A 17,401-nucleotide genomic window follows, 5' to 3' on the forward strand; every position below is an offset into this window, starting at 1 on the left:
GTCTTTGCAAGGAAAATCATTTTTGTGTTTAGCCTTTTTCTTTGCTCTTTGTCTGAAACTCAGAGACAATTGTGATTGACACTGGGAAAAATAGGGTTAAAATGTGGGAAAACCATAGAATGGTTGAAGTATAAATAAGTTGTGAACATAATTTACCCAATGCTGTTTCAGCAAGTTTTGGAAAGGTGAATGTAACCCCCACCACACACACACACACACACACACCCCTCTAGTACAATGAACTAAGGACAACATTTTCAAATTTGAGTGCCTAAAGTTAGTTATGAAAATCCATATTTTGCATGGCAAACAGTTAACCACAGGCCTTACGGTAAGCACTGAAATTAGCAGAACTACTCACAGGCTTTACAGGATTGGAATTAGGCACTTTTGAGCATGTTAAAATTGAGAATGGGGGTAGAGCTTCCCAGCATTCTCCAGATCATTTACTAGAGGTTATTGGAAACCTTCCAAAACAAACAAACAACAACAAAATGCCATCTCCTTCCCATCCACTTTGTGCATTCTGTGTAGAAAGGACTGTTTCGGGAGCAGGTTAAGCGACAGAAAATTTTGGTCTCTCACTTGCCATCTCTTACCACTTTGCTCCTGCACCTTGTAGAGCAATTTGAAAATGTAAAGAAACCAAAACCAAAGTAATTAGTGTCCAATTCTTTCTGACCTATTCATTTCCCCCAATTGCCAGATTCATTACTACAAAGAGCCCAATCCATCTCCTTCAAGAATCAAAGAGAGTTTTTCTGTTGACTTCAAAGGAGGATTGGGTCCTTAGTGTGGCAGGCTGCCTACTGTTTTAGGATGTTAAGTGTCAATGGAGCATGTCACTGGTGCTTGCAAAATTATTTCTTCAGAAGAGCAACTCATTTAATTTTTTTCAATAGCGAAGCAAAAGGGAAGATTCATGGTAAGACCTACAAAAAAAGGACCAAGGTAAGAACATGAAGCAATAAAGAGGTAAATCAGCAGTAATGTAGCGTTAACAAAAAAGCATAAAACTGGCAGCCAAACCTGGGAAGTTCAGAGGAGTACAAAACTTTAAAATACTTCTAAAATTTTATCTAAACTTTTAAAAATGTCAAAGCTTGTGTTCCAGTTCTGCTTGAGTTTGCGGCACTGGTTTAGGTTAGAATTAGTTCATCATCTGTACTGGTTTGACCCAATTATCTCAGCCCTGCCTTTTTTCAAACTTGGCAAGTTGTAAACATTTCACTTTTTACTTTTTCACAGTTCTTTCCTATGTCTGAAACTTAGTAATAAAAATATGTTATTTGGCCTGGGGCACATTAACTTTGTGACATTAAGCTATTCTGTCAAGGCCTATATATTTTGATTGAATAACAGACCATCAAATGACATGCTGGGACAATTAACAGGAGTTTCTCTCCAACCTAGATAACACAAAACTTTATGTGCACAATAGCATGGCCTAGACTATGCAGATATGCTGACTCCCACTGTTAGTGCTTATACTTTATATTATAAACAGGAACATCATGTCAGGGCTGAGGTAAGTTGTAGAGGGTGAGAATTTAAGGTTCCTAGTATCTGTCTTGAGGCTGATCTCATTTCCGTCTGGTGTGAGAAAGCCATTGTTTTTTTCAATTCCAATTTCATGAGTAAGAGGAAAATACTGCATGAATTCTCATGATTCTTAGTGGGGAGGCAGAAGCAGTAAGCTGTGCAGTGTGTGTAAGTGGCGTTAGGAGTTTCCAGAGTTTCTAGTCAATTAAAAAGTTGGTTTAGTAAGTTCCCTTCCCATCACTAAGGATGCAGGATGCTACTGTTCAAGGCTCAATGTTGCTCATTAGACATAAATTCTGAAGCCAAGACCTGGGATGGATGTGGTACTTACTCCCCAATGGTTCTCCAACAATGGCCCTACGCTCCAGTGAAGTCACTGTAGTAACCCTGCTGTTATCTATTTAATTGGATAATAAACTCATTTGATTTTACTCTGCCCTCACATTCTCAAAATGCTGCATGGCTTTGTCCAGGTTAGGGCATAATTACAATGTAGATGTTAAAAGGAGGAGCTGGAAGTTTTGACAAATGGTTAGATGACATCAGGGCTTTTGACACCAGGGAGTCCCAGGAGATGGGTTTGGTTTTTAGCAGCCTGTAGGCAGTTAAGGCTTTTTATACTAAGGAGTGGATGTATCTCTTTCCTTTCTCATTTTGCACTGGACAGAAGGTGTCTTTCAATTTAGGGCAATAGGATTTTATAATCCTCATTCTCCAGCCCCACAAATGTTGACAATAACTGCCTGCCCCAGTATCTACCATTATCTCCAACTACAAAGTACTGGTATAAGCATGGCAGCTGGATGTTTCTACTAACTTGATCAGCAGTGTAGCTAAAATGCTGACATTTAAATGGCTATAGCTAGACTTCAGCATTAATACCCCCATTGAAATGAATGGGGTGGCTCATTGCTCTCAAAGCTGTTGGTATGTGCTGTCTACAGACTCAGAGAGGCATCACTGCTTTTCTTAACCTTCAAGATGTGAACAGAAAGTATCTTCACTTCTTTTTTAGTGGAAACTTTGGTTTTGTTGCAACATTACACATTTATGAATGGGGAATTTGGAATCATGTATTAGGAGGCATAATTGCATTATACACAGGGTCTCGGCTGCACTCTCTTGATACTCTCACTGAGGTGAACATATGCAGCATACCTACCACTGCAAAGTACATCATCATCCTGTTATGCTCTTTTTTCATCTTCCAGTTCCTCAAGCTCATGATATAGTATGTTTCATTGTGCCACTCCCAATGCAAAATTTCAGTCTCCCTTTTTGTTCTATTTATTTATTTTTCTTTACGAAGTTCTGAATAAGAAAGAACATACTCTTCAAATATTAATTGGCAGCTATAAATACCAAGGTTGGAGAGGAAATGTTTAGGATTGTACACAGTGGTATTACTAGGAGTAAGTGATTATCAATCTAGACATCTACTCCATGTTCATCACTATAGTTTCTGGGGTCCTCATCGTGGAGCAAAGGGATGGAACTGAGGTAGTAATCATTTAGGCTAAACATCAGGAAACACTTCCTGAGAGTGACCTGTATTAAGTTGTGGGAATTGTCTCTCAAAGAAAGCAGTGGAATTGCCATCATTGGTGGAGAGAGGTGGAGTAAATTGGACAGTATTCTAGAACATGTACCAGAAGAACCAATTCTGAATTGGCAGAGAGATGGGATGTACTAAAGAGTCTTTTCCTTCTCTAACAATTGGAAGTGGGATAGCCCCAATAAAATTACACATTACGAGAAGTAACCAAGTAAAGCGTCACTGTGATGAGATGATACGGACATCTCTGCCAGAGCAACAAATCAATGAACAGTAGCACAATTATCCTTTTCAAGTTTAAAAGTAACAGAAAAATTGTATACACAGAAGAGTGTGCACACGGTTCTTTCACCTTTGCTGAAATATGACTCATTGGTGTGAGCCTCTGTGTGTGTCTAGTTTGGTGATGTAGTAGTCTCAGAGATAGCATGCAATGTGCCAGTTACTATGGTAACAAGATGTTTTTCATTGACGACTTGTTAAAATGGTGACATATAAATAACACATGTATGGTACATTGTCTTTGGGAGAGAGCAACTCTTGTCCTGGGATTGTAAGAACATGCTTTCTTTATTTTCTTTCTTCCCCGTCCCCACATTCTTGTGTATTTTTGATGTGCATATGTATCTAATATATCATTCTGCCTCATTTTTCAGCACTCTATCCCCTTTTGAAACTGTACAGGATACAGACCTGATGTGAGGAAATGAAAGGTGACTGAATAATTGTACATGTGGTTAAGAAAAAGAATTGATGGATTGGAAACCAAAAGCATTCACACTGGAAATAATGCTGAGACCCTCATTGCACATGCCATAAAAATGATGCTTAGTTATGATTTGATCCTGCAAGGTGCAGAGTAGGCTAACCCTCATCAGCAATGAACATAAATATGTATTTAACCTTAGGCACCAGAGTAGTTCCATTGACTTTAATTAGATTACTTGTGCACTTAAGCGAGCTTGTGTTTATGTGCTTTGCTGGATTGGGGCCTGAACACCTTGTAGGATCAAGCCTGTATACATTTGAGGGCATTGAGTATTGTGGTTACTGTTTTTCCCAACTTCTCCGTCTGTTTGATTAAGAAGTCAGTACAGATAAGAAGAGAAAAATTAATTTTGTAATTATAGGGTGATCAGAGACAAGCCTAGATATCAAAGAAAATGTAACATTACAATCTACATGGAAAATTTGGTAAACTGCACCAATTTGCAAAATTTAATGAAATGCATGAAATTAACATGTAGCACATGAACTGGTATTGTTTTAGGTCAGGGGTCGGCAACCTTTCAGACGTGGTGTGCCAAGTCTTCATTTATTCACTCTAATTTAAGGTTTCGCGTGCCAGTATTACGTTTTAATGTTTTTAGAAGGTCTCTTTCTATAAGTCTATAATATATAACTAAACTATTGTTGTATGTAGTAAATAAGGTTTTTAAAATGTTTCAGAAGCTTTGTTTCAAATTAAATTAAAATGCAGAGCCCTACGGACCGGTGGCCAGGACCCAGGCAGTGTGAGTGCCACTGAAAATCAGCTCACGTGCCGCCTTCAGCAAGCCGGCCATAGGTTGCCTACCCCTGTTTTAGGTAATGCTACCTCTACTTGGGTAGAGGAAAGGGGGTTGATTATGTGGAAGTGGGATTTTAGAGTATCCTGCTATGCTATAGCAGGAGTGAAAAAGAATTAGCAGAGAGGAAGATAGTCTTTATTAATGCAAAAAATTACAGAAGAAATGACAAAGCACCAATGCTGCACAAGGGTGAATCATAGTACCAAGCATGATGCCCTATTTCTTCATCCAGTCATTGTTGCATAATCGCTAGGAATGGAGGACTCCTATAATAAATTTGTTGAGACATTGACATACTCTAAAGGGTAGCTGTGTTTCTCAGCCAGATGGCAGGATGGAGCTAGACAAACATCCTACACCCTGTAAATACTTTCACAGAGCCTAGGATGTAGTGATTTTACTTCTTGGACCTATACACCTAGGATAGAAGATATGAGGCCAGCCAATTAATTTCCCACTATAGAACCTGAGGCTGTCACTTCTCACCCAGAAAGCTAGTAAAAGTAAAAAGCAGACCTCCTTGGGGAAAGAGGGCACTGGAGAGAAGACTCCATATAAATAATAATTATTTATGTATATTTATTTATTTATTTATTATATATAAGACTCCTGACATGTTGTACTGAGATGGAGAGAAGGTGTAATAGTTGTTAATGGGATTAGGTAATATTTGGATTCAGTGATCTAAATATTAGGAACATTGAATACAACCATCTGCTGAATCCACATAGTAGCAAATGCACCCATTCCTCATAACAAGCCGAGGAAAATCAGGAGACCAATAATCTGTCCTGGGGACTAAGGAAGAAGATGACAGCCAAAGGAGAAATATAATCATTTGCTTCCCTAATTACTTCAGTGCAACATGGGATATAAATGCAGGAAACCTAGAAGTTGTGGCTGCATCTTTTATGAGACTGAACGATAGCATCCAAGAAGGTGGCAGCTGGATCATCTGCCTACCTCCTTTGTGATATGAGACATTCTCTCTCTCTGGAGACAGGAACCTGCTGTTGTGCTTTGCCACACTATGGCCTGGTCCCCACTAAGCCCCCACTTCGGACTAAGGTACGCAAATTCAGCTAGAATTCGAAGTACCTTAGTCCGAACTTACCGCGGTCCAGACGCGGCAGGAAGGCTCCCCCGTCGATGCTGCGTACTCCTCTTGGCAAGCTGGAGTACCGGCGTCGACGGCGAGCACTTCCGGGATCGATCCGGGATCGATTTATCTCGTCTTAACCAGATGCGATAAATCGATCCCAGAACATCGATTGCCTGTCGCCGGACCCTCCGGTAAGTGAAGACGTACCCTATGTTATAAATAATAGTCAAGCTATATAATAATCCGATATAAAGTTCTCTTGAGGTGACTCTCCAGATTCATTGATCCAAGATCAGCAATGCCCATGTTTACTCCAAGGAATGATAAATCTTGGTATTCATCTACACAGGTACTCAATGTGTAGTGGTCTCCACTTAAAAAGATAAATTTAGCAACAGATTTATCTCCTATTCTAAGAACAAGGGGAAATTGGCATAACTCCAGTAACCTCACTCAGACACACACACACCAAATGTTACAAGAACATTATTAAGGTCAAGCACCCAAAATTTGGGAAATGCCAAAATTAATGTTACATGCTCACATATTTCTTTTTCCACAAGACCCCTCTTTAGGAAATCCTTGTATAAAAGCTAAGCATTATAAATTTAATTAATTAATTATTATAGTATTCAAGATCCAGAAGAAAACTTCTACTCGCTTTTGGAGAAGTGAATAGTTTTCACTGAACTCAACTGCAGCTAATCAGGATGCACTGATGTGCATATGAGATCTGAATCTCAACTATACTCCCCACCTCATTTCTGTTAGTCCTTGAGAAGATGAAAATTAGGAGCTTATTGACTTCCAGGGAGGAGGGTTATGGTAGTGGGACTTAGCAGAACCAGGTTTAAACTCCTGTGTCTGCCACAGATTGCTGGGTGTTCCTGGGTAACTCACTTAACCACTCTGCTTCAGTTCCCCATCTGTCAGATGGAGATGATAATCCTTCCCTATTGCACAAGGCTGTTATGAAGATAAATCTATAAATACTTAGAGGCACTTGTAGCTTATGAAGATGAAAGCTGAATAAGTACTTAGAGAAAAACAGATCACTGAGCTAGGATTTTCTTCTTTTATATAATAACATCTAATAGAAAAACAAATAAAAATAAAACATTCATGCTAATAATTCAGAGGACAAATGTTCCCTAATCTCATGTAAAACTAGAGATGTTCAAAGCATTTCAATTTAAAAACTTTTTTCCTTCAAAAGGGATATTTTTAATGAACATTTTCACAAAAAAGTACTTTTTTTTTTTGTTTTTTTAAAAAGGCAGTTCTCTGTAAAACCAAATGTCTACTAACCAGACCTGAAGGTGCAGTTTATCAGCTGGGAGATACCTGCTGCTTACTCATTTCCACAAAACATATTTTTAAAGTCAAAATAAACAAGTGATGTGAAGCAGAGAAACAAACTGAGAGGACTCAAACAAGCAAAGCTGCCCAAATTAGTAACTAGCTACAAGCTAGCAATGTGTCAGTTACCTAGGGCAACATACAGCTGATGGATAATATGCTGCTACAATTAACTCTCATTTCTCTACTAAATAATATCCTGATGCTGCATCAGAATCTGTTAGCACAGACCCCCTGAACCTGTGTTGAGTCTCATTGAAGTTAATGGGATTCAGCATAGATGTGGGAGTATATGCTAGCAGATCCCAATGCGGCATCACTGCTGAAATTAGTAATAAAATCATGAGCAGCAACAGTGGCCTACTAAGAGAAGGTAAGAGATGGTTATGGGGCTCTGTAAGATAGAGCCAAGAGCCAGAGGCTAGTTTGCCTGGGTAACAGCAAAAGATCTTACTGAATCTGTCCTTGCTGTGGATGCTGTTGTGTTTGCAGCCATGCCTCCTTTTATCAGCACTGTGCCTTTGGGTTAGTGATCGCTAAACTATGGGTCAGTTCTTTCCTCTGAGATTTTGCTCAACTTCCATTAATTTCAACAGCAGTTGCACCTGCATATCTGTGGGCAGAGTTTGGTAACTGACCCCTTCTTAATTGCTGCCATTTGTGCCTGTCTCTATTGCTACTGTTTGTAACCATCATGCTGCTTCTGTTAAGGTTGCCCCAGTATTCTTGCTAATCTTGCAACTGAGGCTTGCTTCTTCTAGACTTGTATTTTATTTGATCCTTAAACCTTTTATTAGGAATATTATAAAATAATTTCCCTGACTTCCACTATCCTCTTCTTACCTTCAACCTCAAGAAAAAAAGCTGTAAAAAGAGATTGCAATTTTCAGACAAGAGAAAGCAAGGGGGCTGATCCTGTGGACCCTTAAGTGTGTGAGTAATTCTAGTCATACCAGTAGCCTTGTTTAGGTCAATAGTTCTAGCCAGGTGGATGAAGATATTCATATGCTTGAGTGTTTTGCAGGATCAGGGCACAAAACTGAAGCTGTGAACCAGACAACATGGTTTTGATTTTAAATATTTAATTATGGGTTTTGTGACCCTTTTTAAAAAAGATACTTGTATATTTTTCCCTTCCAAGTGATTGGAGGTAGAACACAAAAGTTTAAAAAAAATGAGGCCACATGGTACTATAGACCAAATTTTAATTTTGTCACCTTCCTTTACAGTTTCACTAAATAAAGTGACTTTGCAAATAGGAGTTTTTACCGCCAGCCACTTGGAAAAATCACAGACCGGCACTGTCACTGATTTTTGCCCTTTAAACATGATATTTTACATACTGTTCCAGTAACTAACATTGCAATATGCATTTGTGCAGGTGACTCTGCAAGCTTCCCAAAAGTTCATTTCTCACACACACACACACATACACATATATATAAGATTTGCTAGGGAAATTCAATGAGATCTATGAGAGTGAAAATTCCACAGATCAGGTGTGTGTGTGTGTGTGTGTGTGTGTATATATATATATATATATATATATATATATATATAATATTGTTCCTGTTTGCCATAAATAAAAACAATTTATTTTACATTTTCAACCAGTTTAATTTCATTTTAACACAGATGTGATTTATCTTCTACAGTGAAATGCAATCACCTTCTTCCTGAGTCACCGGGGCAGGGTTGAGCTAGTCAAATGTTGTAGATGCTAACACAACAATGCATGAAAAATAGGCTTTAATCTTCCATGGCATCTGAGGAGGAGGAGGAACAGCAGTGGAGGAAGGAGAGGTGATTTATAATAATAAGAAAAGCCCATTTAGAAATAGCTTTTCATCTTGAAGACAGGAGAGAACAATTAGGATGTTGAATGGGTTACTAGTGGTCCTGTGACGGGAGTTCAGATACGTGAAAAAATTCAAGAATAGCCAACTTACCTCTTTATAGCAAAGCAGGATAGGTGTTTCTGTGTGTGTGTCTGTGCTGTATGGAATAATTTAAACCTGACTTACGCTTAACCTATTCTGCTTATTTACAGAGACTGATGAGATAACTACTATAAAAAGATAAACTTTGCACCTTCTGGTTATTGAAAAAATTATATGTAGTTTGTACAAATTAATTGTTTTTAACTTTATTTTCCTCAGTGCCTTTACTTCTTTCTTGCCAACAGAAATACATGGCATTCTAATAATACACTTTTTGTATTTAAATTGTTTTCTTCTTTTGCTTCGTGCTTTTTGTAATACAAAACAGTAGGCAGTGATCCATGCAGACTTCCATTTATAATATTAATACAAGCAATATTCCATGCTAATCCATCTCATTAATATTAAAACAAGACGTGTAAGACTGGTGAGCACTTAATCATTTGCAATTAGCACCTAACTGCTAATTCTGTGGAGGACTCTTAGAAAGAAAGAAGTCGTGGAGGGGGGGGGGGGCGGGAAGTAGCAGCAGTTTGCTCAACGTTAGTTGATTTAACTTAGAGTATTTAATACAGTGAAAACTCAGTAATTAGAACAATTCTTGTGGCCTGACAACTTTCCTGTAATTGATCATTTAAAAATAAAATAAAGTCCCAGTCCTCTCTCTCTCAAAGAGAGCAACAGCAGGATGAATACTATCAAATTGACAATCTAGTTTTAGATTCTGCCTTTGGTAGTTTTATGATTATCTGGACTGTAACATGCTTAGGGCAGGGAACATATCTTTACTCATTGTGTAAGGCTCAATGCCAAACTTATAGTGCTATATACACATAGTAAATAATAATCTGGAGCTGAAAAAAGTGCCCAGATCGTCTTGTTAAAATACTGATCCCCAAATTCAGTGAGTGGGAGGGGGAAGAGGATTTGGTTGGAGCAGCCTTCTACTAGTCTTTGTTGGTGGCTTCTGTTCTGTTCTATCGATTTCATGCCCACCACTTTAGTATTTTAGCAGCCTGAGATTACAGGTAATTCAGGATTTGTCAACTATTGGAAGTTATACTGGTATAAAATAAGGTGTGAATGTAAACTGATATAGTTAGACTGGTGTAATTCCCTATGTTGCTGCTCTTATTCCAGAATAAGAGTGGCTTTTTTGGGGAGGAGGTTTAGTTTGTCACTTTGGAAAGAGGTTTACACTAAACTGAAAAAAGCCAGTCTTGTATATGAAGGGTCTACACTGTATAACTATATAGAGTTAACACTAGCAGTATAACTATAGAAGTATAACTGATCAAACTTTCCCATGTAGACAAGCCCTTAGTGAAGGGACTATGTGAAATTTATTTTTACAATGATGACATGACCTGGAACAGGCACACCTCTGCCAGTAGGGTGACCAGACAGCAAGTGTGAAAAATCGGGACGGGGGTGGGGGGTATATGAGAAAAAGACCCCAAAATTGGGACTGTCCCTATAAACTCGGGACATCTGGTCACCCTATCTGCCAGTGACTTGTATCAAGTATTATACTAGGGAACTGCCTCTTCACCTTGTCTCCCTTCCCTTTTATATATTTGGACCTTCATCAAACTACTGTCCTCTCATTCTTTTGTTGTCCACTAATGCACTGGTGTTTGCTCTTCTAGGAAGCATGGCTTCTTGGGGGGAAGGGTTGAATGGTGATCTGATCAGAGCACAGGACTGGAAAGCAGGATGCACAGCTGTATTGTCAGCTTTGCTGCTGACTTTCTATGGGACTTTGTACAAGTCAAATACTCTCTTTGGTTGAGGCTAACTATCTGTGAAATGGGAATACTAATTGTTGCTTACCTAACAGGGTGCTGTGGGTTTCATTATTGTTTGGAAAAAGCTCTGGGATTCTTGGATAAATGATGCTATATATATGTATATACAGTAGACTATTATTATGAATCACAGGTAGAAAGAATCTATTCATGCAGCATGGAACCTCTGAAAGGACAACAACAGCAAGGTAGAAGTGTAGAGTTACAAATAGTCTTTCTGTCATTAACGCTGAGGAAAATTATATAAATTTTTAGGATTTATGGTTGAGGATGGGAGCAAAATTAGCTTGGTTCCTGCCTCTCTTCTCTTCTCACTCCCTCCTCTGCAGTGGCCTGACCTTGCACTCTGCACCTAATTCCTCCCTTTACCTTCCCTCTCTTTGAGACTTGGTACTGATTACTAGCATACTTTGCCTCCTCATCTGAGCACTGAGCTCAGGGCTCCTTGTTAGAGTTGCTTCATACCCATGTTCTGTTCTCCCCATGGTGTCCCTACCCTGCACAAGTTACTGGTCTGAGATGAACCAAGTTGTGGCTGGTCAGAAGGCCAGAGAATGGGAAGGGTATGTTTCTGGACAGGAAGAAACAGGGCCAATTTACACAAGAGCAAACTATCCTGGCCTTGCTTCCCAGAGTGAGAAACCCGCCCTCCTCTGACCAAGTCCACAGCTACTCTAGTAACTCCCAGACAGGAACTGGCCAGTCCTTATGCTGATTAACATTTTAGGATAGGCCAATAGGCTAAGGGTTAAAAAACAAGGATGGGTACTTTCCAGGTCTGGCAGAGCCTTCCCAAAAGTGTGTGTGTGGGGGCGGGGGGCAGAGCCCTCCACCCCCTCTGTGGTCCCACCCCTGCCCTTCCTTTTCCCCCGGAGGCCTCACCCCCAGCCAAGCCGGAAGGCAGCTGGGCCAAGGAGCCAGGGCCCCTCTACCTGCTCTTGGGTTGGGGGACCCAAGAGCAGCCCGTGTCCCTGGCCCCAGAGTCGCCAGCCCAGTCAGGTAGAGGGTCCATGGCTCCCATAGCTGCCTGTGCAGCTCTTACACCAACCCGGCTCAAGTCAGGGGGCGGAGCCTCGGAGCCACAGCCCATCCATGGTAAGAGCCTCCCGGGAAACTGTGAGGAGCCGTGGACCCCCCATCTGCCCTGGCCAGGGAGCTCAGGGGGCATGGACAAGGGCCAGGGGCTGCTCTCAAGCCCCCACACCCCAGACAGGTGGAGAGTATGCAGCTCCCCATCGCTGTCCAGGGCTCTCCAGCTGCTGGTGTGCTGGCTGGCCTAGGGGTGGGGCCTCAGGGGGAAGAGGCGGGGCAGGAATGGGACCTGTGGCAAAAAGTGGACAGGACAGGCCTGTCCACTTTCAAAAAGTGTGAGGGCCATGGTCCCCTATGCCCCCCGTTCCAGGGCCACTGGTACTTCCTTTGGGTCAGTAAACACAGCACTAGTTTAGAGTCATCCAGCTGGGGACTTTTTAATGTCTTTCTTTCTTGCCCCTCCCTGCCGTCCCCCCAATACAAAGCAGTTTGACAATGTCTTTCATACATACTGTATCCCAAGGCCATGACAACTTTACTGTAAATAATAGAGTTACAGAGTTAAATAACAGCAGAGAGGTACAGGCTAGGGAGGAATAACTTTCCAGCTGTGCTCTGAAAAGAGATGAAGAGAGTCAATGAAGTAGAGAGATACAGGGATGCTGTTCCAGACAGCTGGAGCTTCAGAGGAGAAGGCTCTTGTAACAATAGTGGCAACTGTGTGGAGAGCAGGTATGGGTAATTAGCCAGCTGCTCTGACGCACAGTAGCACTGCACTTCTGAACAGTTTGTTCAATGCATTCACACCCCCCTGCCTGCTCTGGCCCTCCCTGACTATACCCTCTACTCCTGCTTGAAGCCAGGCAGAAGAAGGGAACATCAGAAAGAGGAAAAGGAGCAAAACAGAAAAGGTGGGGATTACATTAACAAGTGCCCTAAAGTGCTTGTGCTATCCTGCTTCAGAGACGCTTGTTAAATATAGTTTCAGCTGCTCTGCTCAGGTGGATGGAAAGCTTTGTGTGCTGAGAGCAGGAAAGCACAGGGAGGGAAAGGGGAAACAGGGATTAGGAGTAGGAAGCAGCCAGGGAACAACTGGAGGAGACAAGGAAGGAATGGAGGGAACAACTAAGGAAGAACGGGGAGGGCGGAACCAACAGGGAACATGAGAAGAAGGGTAGGAACAGATGGGGAAGATGCATAGGGATGAAACTGGGGTGAGGAGGCATCTTCTAAGGAACAGTTGGGGGGTTGAGGTGGAGAAATGTTGAAAATCATCCAGGAACAGGAAGAAGAGGGGGGAGAGAGACAGAAAAATGGGGGGCTTAATGAGAGAGAGAGAAGGATGAGACCAAAAAAAGGCCCCAAAGAGAAGGGAGCTCACTATTGACATATGCTGGTGAATAGGGAGAAGAGCACCCTAGATCTGCTTGAGAACTCCAGATGGGCTGGGGCTCCATAGGAGAGGGAGGTCTCTGCCACCACCTGTTGGTGAGGAGGAAATGATTGACTGGGCCAGGCCTTATGTGACAGTGTGACTTGAAAAGAAAAGCAGTACAGACACAAGGGGAGAGATTGGGAGATGTCGCTGGGGGAGTGCATGTGACCAGGGACAGGCAAGCAGACAGAGTTCATTGGGAGAAGAAAAGGAGAGGAAGATTGTGGCAGAGTGTGTGTGTGGAGGGGTGAGGGACAATAAAGAGCATTCTACAAAAGAAGACTGACATTAAAATCCATTTGTCTTTGTGGAGTCTTTCCCTCTTCCCAGACTCCTACCTCCAGGCTTTGCTCAGGCACCCTGCCATTCTAACTCTCTTCCCTGAGTCCAGCAGGAATTGGCTATGTATCCTTTGTCTTTGCAGTGCAGGCAAGCAACATGATAAAGCCTCTCTGGAAAAGGAAAGGACAGAATTCTTGAAATGTTGAGATCTGTCTCTTGTAGTATTAGTAGGTTTAATTACAAGGGTTCCATTTAAAGTGGATAGTTGGACTAATGCCCACTAATGTGAAGTGGGCTGTAGTCCACGAAAGCTTATGGTCTAATCAATTTGTTAGTCTCTAAGGTGCCACAAATACTCCTGTTCTTTTTGCGGATACAGACTAACACGGCTGCTACTCTGAAAGATGAACTAATGAAATTTTAAAACACTGAACTACAATCTGAGAAATAGGTACACACTAGAAGCATTCTCTCTTTTATAAGACAGAAAATAAATAATACAGACAAAATATTATTACCTTAGAGAGGTCATGACCAAGTTCTGATTCCCTCAGACCATAGCTTGCTCTCACACTGTTTTGCTGAGCCCTGCACTCCTGTTTCTCGTGAAGAATTGGCTGACAAAAAACTCTTCATTGATCCCTATTCTTTGAGAACTCTTTGATTGTTATACCAGAGTCTCCAGGAATATATAACTGTAATGATATCTCCTCCAGAATTCAGTTCAAAACAGAATCATTAACTTCAGCCAATTTGTATATTGTCATCATGAAGACTCCTATCCCCCAGCAGGGACACAGAGTTTTAACTAGAGCATGAAGGTGATAAGTTATTCAAATTCTGAAAATTTAGTAATTTGATACCACACAGGGAAGTTTTAGTGTGAGTGTTTTATTGTACTTTACATATAGTAGCAATCTGATATTGGAGAGAAGAAATACCAACTCAGTATCAATTTTTCATTGTTTGTTTCAGTGAATAATTAGCTCTCCTGTGTGGCTATTTTAAAAATGTTTTATAATAAAAGGTTTCAGGGTAATACTCCTGATGTGTCAGCCTACATATATTTCATAACATGCCTTATCTAACTAGGAATATGTTAGGACCTGGACGAAGTGGATGTGGTGAATGGACAAATGCTGATACTGTGGGCAGGGCAAGTAAGGCTCGCGAGGAGAATGGTCTCCATTTTATTCCTCAAATTACTCCTGATGAAGGGACACTATGGCTAGGCAAAAGGAGTAGGAAAATGGGATAGAAAAAAGATCTATGAATGATGAATTAAAAAAAAAAAGGAAGGGAGAGCAATTTTGAACTCAACACTGAAAGAACTGGATGGCTAGTAAAGGTGTTTGAGAAGGGAAGGGTTAATACAACTGTACTTTAGGGATCCAGCATGGTCCAGTGGATAGGACACAAGACTGGCAATCAAGCAACCAATGTTTTATTCCTGACTTTGACATCGACCTGATGAGTACTGCAAGTCAGTTCACCCGTCTGTGCCTCAGTTTCTCCAACTGTAAAATGGAGGGGGATTATACTTCTAAAGCATTTTGAGCTATATGGAAGAAAAGTGCTGTGTAAGAGCCAAGCGTTTATTGTTATCACCATTTTGTACCTGTGAGAAGGCAGCATGCAGCATTCTGCACATGCTGAGAAATGGAATTTGAGGATGCCCTAGAAACAGGAGATAAAGCAACAGTAAAGGAGATGAAGGCTTTTTTTTTTTTTCATATTTTCCTCTTCCTTATTCTTGCATCTTCCTGCTCTTTTTGTTTCTTGGTGTACTGCATAATAAGACTTTTAAAACAAGATAGGTCTCTCTTCCTGCTACTCCTTCTCATCCATGGAGGGAAGACTCCATGCATATCCACTAAGAGTGGATCTAATTAGATGTTCTGTGGTTGAATTGTCAGATACCCTGCAAAAAAAGTTCTCGAGTTACTGTAGTAACCCCCTATATGTGAATTCAACAGTCAGGGCATTCCCCATGTCAAAGCTTTTCTTAAATACTGAGGTTTACACCGTGTCCTCCCATTGATGGTGAGGTCTTTCTGAAAACTTACTTAGGATCAAATTCATCACAGTCTTTCTGGGCAAGAAAACAAACTTTTCAAACATAAATAACATTAATATCCAAGGATCTGATCCTGAAAGGGCTGAGCAACCACAACTCCCACTGGCTCCTGTGTGGTGCTGAGTGTCTGGCAGGAGGCACTCAGCAACTTAAGGACTGAGCCTTAACTATGTTTTATTGCAGGCCTGTTTCCTACGAGGAATATTTCTTCTTGACACTCACTGCTGGTTAGCTGGGTGAGTGTTCAGCAGACATAGAAAACGATTTGCTGCTCTCAGGTTTTCTCATTACACTAAAGTTTTCCCTCTCTTTGTCACAGAAATTTGTTTATATTGATCATGTCGAGGCTGGCATTAAATCCAGATTTTTTTCTTAGAAGGGGAATGTGCATCTTGGCCTATCTGATTACACATGAATCCCTTCTTTCTTCTTTATATAAACCAGAATAAAAATATACCTGACATGGGGGGAAATTTGTTCACTTATTTTGGCTGCATTTCCTGAGTGAACATTTATATGTTACTCCTAACGGTCTCTGACAATCCAAATAGTCCAAGGAAAAAACACAAAATTACCCAAGGTAGATATACTGCCTCAGTTACACATAGTGGGCCTGCTCCCACTGAACGTAAAGATAAAACTCCCCCTGAACTCAGAGGGAGTAGGATGGAGCCCAGTGTCCGGACAATTCTAGGTGTGTCCCTCACTATACAAGCAAGAGCGTTCCAGGAAATTGAGAGACTGATCCGAAGCCCACTGAGGTCAATGAGAGTTTTTCCATTGTCTTCTGCATGTCTCGGATAAGGCCCTTTATTGGTGGGTCTGTGTTCCTGGTGGTATGAAGTCCCTCGAGGATAAGCAACCCATAAACGCAGCTTTAGGAGGAGGCTGGAGCTGACTGGTAGGCTACAAAGGGTATGTCTACACATCAACTGGGAGCATGCCTCCCAGCCTGGGTAAGCAGAAATGCACTAGCTCTGCTCAAGCTAGTGTGCTAAAAACAGCAGTGTGGATGCTGCGTCAAGGGCAGTGGCCTGGGGTAGCTGCCCAAGTACAAGTCCATCTGACCCCCTGGGTCTGAATTCGGGTGGCTAACCCACGCAGCGATCACTAGACTGCTATTTTTGGCATGCTAGCAGTTCTCTATCTACCTGGTTGGGAGGCATGCTCCCAGCAGCCGTATAGTAATACCCAAAGTGGGCAGTGTCAGCCAGCCAAGGATGAGCCAGAGTTTCTGGGAGAGGCACTGAATAACATACTCTCTTAAGTATGTTATTTTTTTGAAGCCCAGGTTAGAATGTAAAGCTGTCCTCTCCTGGCAGAGTTTCTTGGAGAAGGTGACACTACAAACACAGACTGCCTCCCGTGGGGTGGATGAATCCCTATTAATGTAAATGGGTGCATATAGAGTTTTTTGCTAAACTACTGCCTTTCTCCTATGTTTTCTTTTGTTACAGCATGTGGATTTTTAAAAAAGATATAAAATATTTATGCAAATTAGGATTTATTATTCAGTAATCAACCCTTGTTGGATACATTATGGCATAATCAGTTGTATGTTAAAAAGCATTTAATTTCATGCCTAATTAACATATTATAAATTGAAGAGACAAAATTAAATTATTATGGACAGTTTGCAAATGCAGTACGTACAGTGTACTTCAATAATTACATGAATATTGAATGTAATGTGATGTG

The sequence above is a fragment of the Trachemys scripta genome, chromosome 8 (assembly GCF_013100865.1).
Source record: "Trachemys scripta elegans isolate TJP31775 chromosome 8, CAS_Tse_1.0, whole genome shotgun sequence".
Lineage (NCBI taxonomy): Eukaryota > Metazoa > Chordata > Testudines > Emydidae > Trachemys > Trachemys scripta.